Source organism: Eubalaena glacialis, chromosome 5 (assembly GCF_028564815.1).
Source record: "Eubalaena glacialis isolate mEubGla1 chromosome 5, mEubGla1.1.hap2.+ XY, whole genome shotgun sequence".
Classification (NCBI taxonomy): Eukaryota; Metazoa; Chordata; class Mammalia; order Artiodactyla; family Balaenidae; genus Eubalaena; species Eubalaena glacialis.
In genome coordinates this window covers 136,066,952-136,080,829 of record NC_083720.1, presented here as the reverse complement: position 1 = coordinate 136,080,829, position 13,878 = coordinate 136,066,952, and positions in this window count along the sequence as shown.

The window sequence follows — 13,878 nt, the reverse complement described above, 5'->3', positions numbered from 1 at the left end:
ACTCGGCCTCTCACCTGAGAAGACCAGAATCGAGAAGACACAGGCTGCGAAAGCTGCACTGCAGCCTTATTCACAATAGCCAAGACAGTGAAGCAACCAAAACGTCCATCAACAGGTGAATGGATAAAGAAGAAGTGCTCCATGTACACGATGGAATATTAGCCATGGAAAACAATGAAACACTGCTCTTTGAGGCACCACAGACGAGCCTGGAGATAATCACAAAACGTGAGGTAAGTCGGAAAGCAAAAGACCTCTATCCTATGATATCACTTATAGGCGTTATGTAATACCTGACACAAATGAACCTATTTCCACAGAGAAAGACACTCACCAGCTTACAAAACAAACTATGCTCATCTGAAAGGAAAGCTGGGGGGAATGGATAAATTAAGAGTGGTGTTACTATACGGATACAAATTCATATTATATACATATATCAAAGTGACCGACCACATAGCAAGGGAGGTCTATGGAACACTCTAATATTTTACATGGGAAGAGGATCTGTACGTGAATAGACATATATCATGTACAAATGAACCAGACTGTGTACGCCTAGGACGAACAATATTCTAATCTTTGCCCCGATTTAAAACCTTTTAAAAAACCAAGAGGAAGTAATGAGACATAAACTTATGGGGGTTTCTCCTGGCACATTCCATTCTAATTTACAACCTAGGAACACGACTTCCAGAAAGGCTCTGCTGCCCTAGTACCCAGGTTTGGGAATGGAGAAATGCTGCCTCCTTATGGCCGTCTCCCATAACAGCAGCTTTAAACCCATTGCTGAAGGTCCCTAAATAGTCACCGAACTTGCAGTTCTGTAAATGACACCTGCCCTCCAAAAAAATCCTGGGGTGGAAACTCGACCAAAAAATTCAAAAGAGGGCAACCTTCCAAGAAGACCATTTCAAGAGGTATATTGTACTCACACTTTTTTTCCTGTTGTTTTTTCACAGAAAGGAAAAGGCGTGGGAAAATGATGAATTTTAGGAATTTTTAAAGACATGAAAACACAAACTGCACAAACCTATCAGCTCACAGCAGTCAGAATGGCCATTAGCAAAAATGCTGCAAACAATAAATGCTGAAGGGATCGTGGAGAAATGCGTACCCTCGGTTCTAAGGGGGACGTGGTAAGAGCCACTAATGAAAACACAATGGAGGTGCTTTGAAAAGGGAAACATTGAGCTAGCAGTCCATCAATCACACCCACTGCTGGGCCTATGCCCTGAGAAAATGAGAATCAAAAAGTCACAGGCCGGCAATCCTGCACTCCAGCAATATTTACCACAGCCAACACTTGGAAGCAACGAAAATGTCCATCAACAGAGGAATGCACCAAGAAGAAGTGGTCCATGTACACAATGGAATATTACTCCAATAAAAAATATAAATTAAATTTAACTAACAAACAAACAAAAGTCAGGAGACATCAGCTTTTGTGGGTTTATCCGGGCACCTTCCACTCTAATATATAAGCGAGGAACACCACTGGCCGGGAGGTCTGTTTCCCTAGTTACCAGAGTGGGGAACGTGGAAAGGATGCCGCCCTCTGGCCGTTACCTGCAAAAGCAGCTTTAAAGCCTGTGCTAATGGTCACTTCATATGAACAAGAACTGCAGGGCTGTAAATGAAACCTGCCCTCAAAATGTCTTGAGGGAGGTAATGGCCAAAACATTTCAAAATGTGGCACATGCTTTAAGAAAACACTTTGAAGAAGTAAGCTGTAATCACAGTTTGAAAAATAAAAAGGACATGCCATAAAGCTCAATTTCAACGGATTATGAGACACGTGCAAATTCAACCACAAAGAGGTATCAGCTCACACCAGTCAGAATAACCATCAGCAAGACAACTATAAACAATAAATGCTGAAGGAGTTGTGCAGAAATGCATACCCTCAACTTGAAGCGGGACGTAACCTGGAAAGAGCCACTAATGAGAACAGAATGGAGGGGCCTTTAAAAGGTAAACATTGAGCTCCCATATGATCCAGCAGGCCCATTCCTGGACCTATCACCGAAGAAGACAGAATTGGAAAGACACAGGCAGGCAAATCTGCATTGCACAGTATTACAAGAGCCAAGATATGGAAGTAACCAAAAAGTCCACCAACAGATGGGTGGACCAGGAAGAACTGCTACATGTCGAGATGGAATATTAGCTAGCGAAAAAATGAAACAATGCCATTTGCAGCACCACAGATGAGTCTCGGAGTAATCACGCAACTTGTGGTAAGTGAGAAAGCGAAAGACACATGTCCTATCATATCACTTATAGGTGTTACCTAAAATGTGATACCAATGAAGATATTTCCACAGAGAAAGGCAATCACAGATTCATTCAACAAACTTACGGTTCACCAAATGGAAAGGTGTGAGGATTGGATACATTACGACATTGGGGTTAACAGAGATGTACAAACACATGTGAAATACATAATCACCAAAGACCTACGGAATACCAAGAGAAGACCACTCAACATTGTGTCATAACCTACATGGGAAAAGGATCCGAAGAAGAATAGATATATGTATATGTATGAAAGGACCACATCTTGCACACCTAGAACACACAAAACATTGTAATCAAATTTGCTGTGATAAAAAATCAACATTAAGTTAAAAATATGAACAAGAAGTAATGAGACATCAACTTAAAGGGCTTCTTCCTGGCACATTCCATTCTAATTTACAACCTACAACACCACTTCCATTAAGGCTCTGTTGCCCTAGTCACCAGATTCGGTAAAGGAGAAATGCTGCCGCCTTGTGGCCGTTGCCCGCAAGAGCGGCTTTAAACCCACAGCTAATGGTCACTGAGCATTCACAAGGACTCGGGGCTGTAAAGGACACCTGCCCTCAAAAATTGTGCTGAGGTAGGGAATGGACAAAATCATTCAAAACAGGCAAATTTTTCAAGAAGAAAGTATAAAGAGGTAAGTTTTACTCACTCTCTTTAAAGCAAAGGAAAATGGATCAAAGCTCAACCTCAGCAAGTATTAGACTCATGCAGTCTAATCTACAAAAAGGTTTCAACTCTCACCAGCCGACTGACCATCAGCAAAAGGTCTACAAACAATAAATGCTGAAGGGGTTTTAGACAACTGTGCACCCTCTACCTGCTGGTGAGATGTAAACTGGTAACAGCCAATAATGAGAACAGAAAGGAGCTGCGTTGAAAAGTAAAAATTGAGGTACCTTTCAATCCAGCAGGCGCACCACTCGGCCTCTCACCTGAGAAGACCAGAATCGAGAAGACACAGGCTGCGAAAGCTGCACTGCAGCCTTATTCACAATAGCCAAGACAGTGAAGCAACCAAAACGTCCATCAACAGGTGAATGGATAAAGAAGAAGTGCTCCATGTACACGATGGAATATTAGCCATGGAAAACAATGAAACACTGCTCTTTGAGGCACCACAGACGAGCCTGGAGATAATCACAAAACGTGAGGTAAGTCGGAAAGCAAAAGACCTCTATCCTATGATATCACTTATAGGCGTTATGTAATACCTGACACAAATGAACCTATTTCCACAGAGAAAGACACTCACCAGCTTACAAAACAAACTATGCTCATCTGAAAGGAAAGCTGGGGGGAATGGATAAATTAAGAGTGGTGTTACTATACGGATACAAATTCATATTATATACATATATCAAAGTGACCGACCACATAGCAAGGGAGGTCTACGGAACACTCTAATATTTTACATGGGAAGAGGATCTGTACGTGAATAGACATATATCATGTACAAATGAACCAGACTGTGTACGCCTAGGACGAACAATATTCTAATCTTTGCCCCAATTTAAAACATTTTAAAAAACCAAGAGGAAGTAATGAGACATAAACTTATGGGGCTTTCTCCTGGCACATTCCATTCTAATTTACAACCTAGGAACACGACTTCCAGAAAGGCTCTGCTGCCCTAGTACCCAGGTTTGGGAATGGAGAAATGCTGCCTCCTTATGGCCGTCTCCCATAACAGCAGCTTTAAACCCATTGCTGAAGGTCCCTAAATAGTCACCGAACTTGCAGTTCTGTAAATGACACCTGCCCTCCAAAAATATCCTGGGGTGGAAACTCGACCAAAAAATTCAAAAGAGGGCAACCTTCCAAGAAGACCATTTCAAGAGGTATATTGTACTCACACTTTTTTTCCTGTTGTTTTTTCACAGAAAGGAAAAGGCGTGGGAAAATGATGAATTTTAGGAATTTTTAAAGACATGAAAACACAAACTGCACAAACCTATCAGCTCACAGCAGTCAGAATGGCCATTCGCAAAAATGCTGCAAACAATAAATGCTGAAGGGATCGTGGAGAAATGCGTACCCTCGGTTCTAAGGGGGACGTGGTAAGAGCCACTAATGAAAACACAATGGAGGTGCTTTGAAAAGGGAAACATTGAGCTAGCAGTCCATCAATCACACCCACTGCTGGGCCTATGCCCTGAGAAAATGAGAATCAAAAAGTCACAGGCCGGCAATCCTGCACTCCAGCAATATTTACCACAGCCAACACTTGGAAGCAACGAAAATGTCCATCAACAGAGGAATGCACCAAGAAGAAGTGGTCCATGTACACAATGGAATATTACTCCAATAAAAAATATAAATTAAATTTAACTAACAAACAAACAAAAGTCAGGAGACATCAGCTTTTGTGGGTTTATCCGGGCACCTTCCACTCTAATATATAAGCGAGGAACACCACTGGCCGGGAGGTCTGTTTCCCTAGTTACCAGAGTGGGGAACGTGGAAAGGATGCCGCCCTCTGGCCGTTACCTGCAAAAGCAGCTTTAAAGCCTGTGCTAATGGTCACTTCATATGAACAAGAACTGCAGGGCTGTAAATGAAACCTGCCCTCAAAATGTCTTGAGGGAGGTAATGGCCAAAACATTTCAAAATGTGGCACATGCTTTAAGAAAACACTTTGAAGAAGTAAGCTGTAATCACAGTTTGAAAAATAAAAAGGACATGCCTTAAAGCTCAATTTCAACGGATTATGAGACACGTGCAAATTCAACCACAAAGAGGTATCAGCTCACACCAGTCAGAATGACCATCAGCAAGACAACTATAAACAATAAATGCTGAAGGAGTTGTGCAGAAATGCATACCCTCAACTTGAAGCGGGACGTAACCTGGAAAGAGCCACTAATGAGAACAGAATGGAGGGGCCTTTAAAAGGTAAACATTGAGCTCCCATATGATCCAGCAGGCCCATTCCTGGACCTATCACCGAAGAAGACAGAATTGGAAAGACACAGGCAGGCAAATCTGCATTGCACAGTATTACAAGAGCCAAGATATGGAAGTAACCAAAAAGTCCACCAACAGATGGGTGGACCAGGAAGAACTGCTACATGTCGAGATGGAATATTAGCTAGCGAAAAAATGAAACAATGCCATTTGCAGCACCACAGATGAGTCTCGGAGTAATCACGCAACTTGTGGTAAGTGAGAAAGCGAAAGACACATGTCCTATCATATCACTTATAGGTGTTACCTAAAATGTGATACCAATGAAGATATTTCCACAGAGAAAGGCAATCACAGATTCATTCAACAAACTTACGGTTCACCAAATGGAAAGGTGTGAGGATTGGATACATTACGACATTGGGGTTAACAGAGATGTACAAACACATGTGAAATACATAATCACCAAAGACCTACGGAATACCAAGAGAAGACCACTCAACATTGTGTCATAACCTACATGGGAAAAGGATCCGAAGAAGAATAGATATATGTATATGTATGAAAGGACCACATCTTGCACACCTAGAACACACAAAACATTGTAATCAAATTTGCTGTGATAAAAAATCAACATTAAGTTAAAAATATGAACAAGAAGTAATGAGACATCAACTTAAAGGGCTTCTTCCTGGCACATTCCATTCTAATTTACAACCTACAACACCACTTCCATTAAGGCTCTGTTGCCCTAGTCACCAGATTCGGTAAAGGAGAAATGCTGCCGCCTTGTGGCCGTTGCCCGCAAGAGCGGCTTTAAACCCACAGCTAATGGTCACTGAGCATTCACAAGGACTCGGGGCTGTAAAGGACACCTGCCCTCAAAAATTGTGCTGAGGTAGGGAATGGACAAAATCATTCAAAACAGGCAAATTTTTCAAGAAGAAAGTATAAAGAGGTAAGTTTTACTCACTCTCTTTAAAGCAAAGGAAAATGGATCAAAGCTCAACCTCAGCAAGTATTAGACTCATGCAGTCTAATCTACAAAAAGGTTTCAACTCTCACCAGATGACTGACCATCAGCAAAAGGTCTACAAACAATAAATGCTGAAGGGGTTTTAGACAACTGTGCACCCTCTACCTGCTGGTGAGATGTAAACTGGTAACAGCCAATAATGAGAACAGAAAGGAGCTGCGTTGAAAGGTAAAAATTGAGGTACCTTTCAATCCAGCAGGCGCACCACTCGGCCTCTCACCTGAGAAGACCAGAATCGAGAAGACACAGGCTGCGAAAGCTGCACTGCAGCCTTATTCACAATAGCCAAGACAGTGAAGCAACCAAAACGTCCATCAACAGGTGAATGGATAAAGAAGAAGTGCTCCATGTACACGATGGAATATTAGCCATGGAAAACAATGAAACACTGCTCTTTGAGGCACCACAGACGAGCCTGGAGATAATCACAAAACGTGAGGTAAGTCGGAAAGCAAAAGACCTCTATCCTATGATATCACTTATAGGCGTTATGTAATACCTGACACAAATGAACCTATTTCCACAGAGAAAGACACTCACCAGCTTACAAAACAAACTATGCTCATCTGAAAGGAAAGCTGGGGGGAATGGATAAATTAAGAGTGGTGTTACTATACGGATACAAATTCATATTATATACATATATCAAAGTGACCGACCACATAGCAAGGGAGGTCTACGGAACACTCTAATATTTTACATGGGAAGAGGATCTGTACGTGAATAGACATATATCATGTACAAATGAACCAGACTGTGTACGCCTAGGACGAACAATATTCTAATCTTTGCCCCAATTTAAAACATTTTAAAAAACCAAGAGGAAGTAATGAGACATAAACTTATGGGGCTTTCTCCTGGCACATTCCATTCTAATTTACAACCTAGGAACACGACTTCCAGAAAGGCTCTGCTGCCCTAGTACCCAGGTTTGGGAATGGAGAAATGCTGCCTCCTTATGGCCGTCTCCCATAACAGCAGCTTTAAACCCATTGCTGAAGGTCCCTAAATAGTCACCAAACTTGCAGTTCTGTAAATGACACCTGCCCTCCAAAAATATCCTGGGGTGGAAACTCGACCAAAAAATTCAAAAGAGGGCAACCTTCCAAGAAGACCATTTCAAGAGGTATATTGTACTCACACTTTTTTTCCTGTTGTTTTTTCACAGAAAGGAAAAGGCGTGGGAAAATGATGAATTTTAGGAATTTTTAAAGACATGAAAACACAAACTGCACAAACCTATCAGCTCACAGCAGTCAGAATGGCCATTCGCAAAAATGCTGCAAACAATAAATGCTGAAGGGATCGTGGAGAAATGCGTACCCTCGGTTCTAAGGGGGACGTGGTAAGAGCCACTAATGAAAACACAATGGAGGTGCTTTGAAAAGGGAAACATTGAGCTAGCAGTCCATCAATCACACCCACTGCTGGGCCTATGCCCTGAGAAAATGAGAATCAAAAAGTCACAGGCCGGCAATCCTGCACTCCAGCAATATTTACCACAGCCAACACTTGGAAGCAACGAAAATGTCCATCAACAGAGGAATGCACCAAGAAGAAGTGGTCCATGTACACAATGGAATATTACTCCAATAAAAAATATAAATTAAATTTAACTAACAAACAAACAAAAGTCAGGAGACATCAGCTTTTGTGGGTTTATCCGGGCACCTTCCACTCTAATATATAAGCGAGGAACACCACTGGCCGGGAGGTCTGTTTCCCTAGTTACCAGAGTGGGGAACGTGGAAAGGATGCCGCCCTCTGGCCGTTACCTGCAAAAGCAGCTTTAAAGCCTGTGCTAATGGTCACTTCATATGAACAAGAACTGCAGGGCTGTAAATGAAACCTGCCCTCAAAATGTCTTGAGGGAGGTAATGGCCAAAACATTTCAAAATGTGGCACATGCTTTAAGAAAACACTTTGAAGAAGTAAGCTGTAATCACAGTTTGAAAAATAAAAAGGACATGCCTTAAAGCTCAATTTCAACGGATTATGAGACACGTGCAAATTCAACCACAAAGAGGTATCAGCTCACACCAGTCAGAATGACCATCAGCAAGACAACTATAAACAATAAATGCTGAAGGAGTTGTGCAGAAATGCATACCCTCAACTTGAAGCGGGACGTAACCTGGAAAGAGCCACTAATGAGAACAGAATGGAGGGGCCTTTAAAAGGTAAACATTGAGCTCCCATATGATCCAGCAGGCCCATTCCTGGACCTATCACCGAAGAAGACAGAATTGGAAAGACACAGGCAGGCAAATCTGCATTGCACAGTATTACAAGAGCCAAGATATGGAAGTAACCAAAAAGTCCACCAACAGATGGGTGGACCAGGAAGAACTGCTACATGTCGAGATGGAATATTAGCTAGCGAAAAAATGAAACAATGCCATTTGCAGCACCACAGATGAGTCTCGGAGTAATCACGCAACTTGTGGTAAGTGAGAAAGCGAAAGACACATGTCCTATCATATCACTTATAGGTGTTACCTAAAATGTGATACCAATGAAGATATTTCCACAGAGAAAGGCAATCACAGATTCATTCAACAAACTTACGGTTCACCAAATGGAAAGGTGTGAGGATTGGATACATTACGACATTGGGGTTAACAGAGATGTACAAACACATGTGAAATACATAATCACCAAAGACCTACGGAATACCAAGAGAAGACCACTCAACATTGTGTCATAACCTACATGGGAAAAGGATCCGAAGAAGAATAGATATATGTATATGTATGAAAGGACCACATCTTGCACACCTAGAACACACAAAACATTGTAATCAAATTTGCTGTGATAAAAAATCAACATTAAGTTAAAAATATGAACAAGAAGTAATGAGACATCAACTTAAAGGGCTTCTTCCTGGCACATTCCATTCTAATTTACAACCTACAACACCACTTCCATTAAGGCTCTGTTGCCCTAGTCACCAGATTCGGTAAAGGAGAAATGCTGCCGCCTTGTGGCCGTTGCCCGCAAGAGCGGCTTTAAACCCACAGCTAATGGTCACTGAGCATTCACAAGGACTCGGGGCTGTAAAGGACACCTGCCCTCAAAAATTGTGCTGAGGTAGGGAATGGACAAAATCATTCAAAACAGGCAAATTTTTCAAGAAGAAAGTATAAAGAGGTAAGTTTTACTCACTCTCTTTAAAGCAAAGGAAAATGGATCAAAGCTCAACCTCAGCAAGTATTAGACTCATGCAGTCTAATCTACAAAAAGGTTTCAACTCTCACCAGCCGACTGACCATCAGCAAAAGGTCTACAAACAATAAATGCTGAAGGGGTTTTAGACAACTGTGCACCCTCTACCTGCTGGTGAGATGTAAACTGGTAACAGTCAATAATGAGAACAGAAAGGAGCTGCGTTGAAAAGTAAAAATTGAGGTACCTTTCAATCCAGCAGGCGCACCACTCGGCCTCTCACCTGAGAAGACCAGAATCGAGAAGACACAGGCTGCGAAAGCTGCACTGCAGCCTTATTCACAATAGCCAAGACACTGCAGCAACCAAAACGTCCATCAACAGGTGAATGGATAAAGAAGAAGTGCTCCATGTACACGATGGAATATTAGCCATGGAAAACAATGAAACACTGCTCTTTGAGGCACCACAGACGAGCCTGGAGATAATCACAAAACGTGAGGTAAGTCGGAAAGCAAAAGACCTCTATCCTATGATATCACTTATAGGCGTTATGTAATACCTGACACAAATGAACCTATTTCCACAGAGAAAGACACTCACCAGCTTACAAAACAAACTATGCTCATCTGAAAGGAAAGCTGGGGGGAATGGATAAATTAAGAGTGGTGTTACTATACGGATACAAATTCATATTATATACATATATCAAAGTGACCGACCACATAGCAAGGGAGGTCTACGGAACACTCTAATATTTTACATGGGAAGAGGATCTGTACGTGAATAGACATATATCATGTACAAATGAACCAGACTGTGTACGCCTAGGACGAACAATATTCTAATCTTTGCCCCAATTTAAAACATTTTAAAAAACCAAGAGGAAGTAATGAGACATAAACTTATGGGGCTTTCTCCTGGCACATTCCATTCTAATTTACAACCTAGGAACACGACTTCCAGAAAGGCTCTGCTGCCCTAGTACCCAGGTTTGGGAATGGAGAAATGCTGCCTCCTTATGGCCGTCTCCCATAACAGCAGCTTTAAACCCATTGCTGAAGGTCCCTAAATAGTCACCAAACTTGCAGTTCTGTAAATGACACCTGCCCTCCAAAAATATCCTGGGGTGGAAACTCGACCAAAAAATTCAAAAGAGGGCAACCTTCCAAGAAGACCATTTCAAGAGGTATATTGTACTCACACTTTTTTTCCTGTTGTTTTTTCACAGAAAGGAAAAGGCGTGGGAAAATGATGAATTTTAGGAATTTTTAAAGACATGAAAACACAAACTGCACAAACCTATCAGCTCACAGCAGTCAGAATGGCCATTAGCAAAAATGCTGCAAACAATAAATGCTGAAGGGATCGTGGAGAAATGCGTACCCTCGGTTCTAAGGGGGACGTGGTAAGAGCCACTAATGAAAACACAATGGAGGTGCTTTGAAAAGGGAAACATTGAGCTAGCAGTCCATCAATCACACCCACTGCTGGGCCTATGCCCTGAGAAAATGAGAATCAAAAAGTCACAGGCCGGCAATCCTGCACTCCAGCAATATTTACCACAGCCAACACTTGGAAGCAACGAAAATGTCCATCAACAGAGGAATGCACCAAGAAGAAGTGGTCCATGTACACAATGGAATATTACTCCAATAAAAAATATAAATTAAATTTAACTAACAAACAAACAAAAGTCAGGAGACATCAGCTTTTGTGGGTTTATCCGGGCACCTTCCACTCTAATATATAAGCGAGGAACACCACTGGCCGGGAGGTCTGTTTCCCTAGTTACCAGAGTGGGGAACGTGGAAAGGATGCCGCCCTCTGGCCGTTACCTGCAAAAGCAGCTTTAAAGCCTGTGCTAATGGTCACTTCATATGAACAAGAACTGCAGGGCTGTAAATGAAACCTGCCCTCAAAATGTCTTGAGGGAGGTAATGGCCAAAACATTTCAAAATGTGGCACATGCTTTAAGAAAACACTTTGAAGAAGTAAGCTGTAATCACAGTTTGAAAAATAAAAAGGACATGCCTTAAAGCTCAATTTCAACGGATTATGAGACACGTGCAAATTCAACCACAAAGAGGTATCAGCTCACACCAGTCAGAATGACCATCAGCAAGACAACTATAAACAATAAATGCTGAAGGAGTTGTGCAGAAATGCATACCCTCAACTTGAAGCGGGACGTAACCTGGAAAGAGCCACTAATGAGAACAGAATGGAGGGGCCTTTAAAAGGTAAACATTGAGCTCCCATATGATCCAGCAGGCCCATTCCTGGACCTATCACCGAAGAAGACAGAATTGGAAAGACACAGGCAGGCAAATCTGCATTGCACAGTATTACAAGAGCCAAGATATGGAAGTAACCAAAAAGTCCACCAACAGATGGGTGGACCAGGAAGAACTGCTACATGTCGAGATGGAATATTAGCTAGCGAAAAAATGAAACAATGCCATTTGCAGCACCACAGATGAGTCTCGGAGTAATCACGCAACTTGTGGTAAGTGAGAAAGCGAAAGACACATGTCCTATCATATCACTTATAGGTGTTACCTAAAATGTGATACCAATGAAGATATTTCCACAGAGAAAGGCAATCACAGATTCATTCAACAAACTTACGGTTCACCAAATGGAAAGGTGTGAGGATTGGATACATTACGACATTGGGGTTAACAGAGATGTACAAACACATGTGAAATACATAATCACCAAAGACCTACGGAATACCAAGAGAAGACCACTCAACATTGTGTCATAACCTACATGGGAAAAGGATCCGAAGAAGAATAGATATATGTATATGTATGAAAGGACCACATCTTGCACACCTAGAACACACAAAACATTGTAATCAAATTTGCTGTGATAAAAAATCAACATTAAGTTAAAAATATGAACAAGAAGTAATGAGACATCAACTTAAAGGGCTTCTTCCTGGCACATTCCATTCTAATTTACAACCTACAACACCACTTCCATTAAGGCTCTGTTGCCCTAGTCACCAGATTCGGTAAAGGAGAAATGCTGCCGCCTTGTGGCCGTTGCCCGCAAGAGCGGCTTTAAACCCACAGCTAATGGTCACTGAGCATTCACAAGGACTCGGGGCTGTAAAGGACACCTGCCCTCAAAAATTGTGCTGAGGTAGGGAATGGACAAAATCATTCAAAACAGGCAAATTTTTCAAGAAGAAAGTATAAAGAGGTAAGTTTTACTCACTCTCTTTAAAGCAAAGGAAAATGGATCAAAGCTCAACCTCAGCAAGTATTAGACTCATGCAGTCTAATCTACAAAAAGGTTTCAACTCTCACCAGCCGACTGACCATCAGCAAAAGGTCTACAAACAATAAATGCTGAAGGGGTTTTAGACAACTGTGCACCCTCTACCTGCTGGTGAGATGTAAACTGGTAACAGCCAATAATGAGAACAGAAAGGAGCTGCGTTGAAAAGTAAAAATTGAGGTACCTTTCAATCCAGCAGGCGCACCACTCGGCCTCTCACCTGAGAAGACCAGAATCGAGAAGACACAGGCTGCGAAAGCTGCACTGCAGCCTTATTCACAATAGCCAAGACACTGCAGCAACCAAAACGTCCATCAACAGGTGAATGGATAAAGAAGAAGTGCTCCATGTACACGATGGAATATTAGCCATGGAAAACAATGAAACACTGCTCTTTGAGGCACCACAGACGAGCCTGGAGATAATCACAAAACGTGAGGTAAGTCGGAAAGCAAAAGACCTCTATCCTATGATATCACTTATAGGCGTTATGTAATACCTGACACAAATGAACCTATTTCCACAGAGAAAGACACTCACCAGCTTACAAAACAAACTATGCTCATCTGAAAGGAAAGCTGGGGGGAATGGATAAATTAAGAGTGGTGTTACTATACGGATACAAATTCATATTATATACATATATCAAAGTGACCGACCACATAGCAAGGGAGGTCTACGGAACACTCTAATATTTTACATGGGAAGAGGATCTGTACGTGAATAGACATATATCATGTACAAATGAACCAGACTGTGTACGCCTAGGACGAACAATATTCTAATCTTTGCCCCAATTTAAAACATTTTAAAAAACCAAGAGGAAGTAATGAGACATAAACTTATGGGGCTTTCTCCTGGCACATTCCATTCTAATTTACAACCTAGGAACACGACTTCCAGAAAGGCTCTGCTGCCCTAGTACCCAGGTTTGGGAATGGAGAAATGCTGCCTCCTTATGGCCGTCTCCCATAACAGCAGCTTTAAACCCATTGCTGAAGGTCCCTAAATAGTCACCGAACTTGCAGTTCTGTAAATGACACCTGCCCTCCAAAAATATCCTGGGGTGGAAACTCGACCAAAAAATTCAAAAGAGGGCAACCTTCCAAGAAGACCATTTCAAGAGGTATATTGTACTCACACTTTTTTTCCTGTTGTTTTTTCACAGAAAG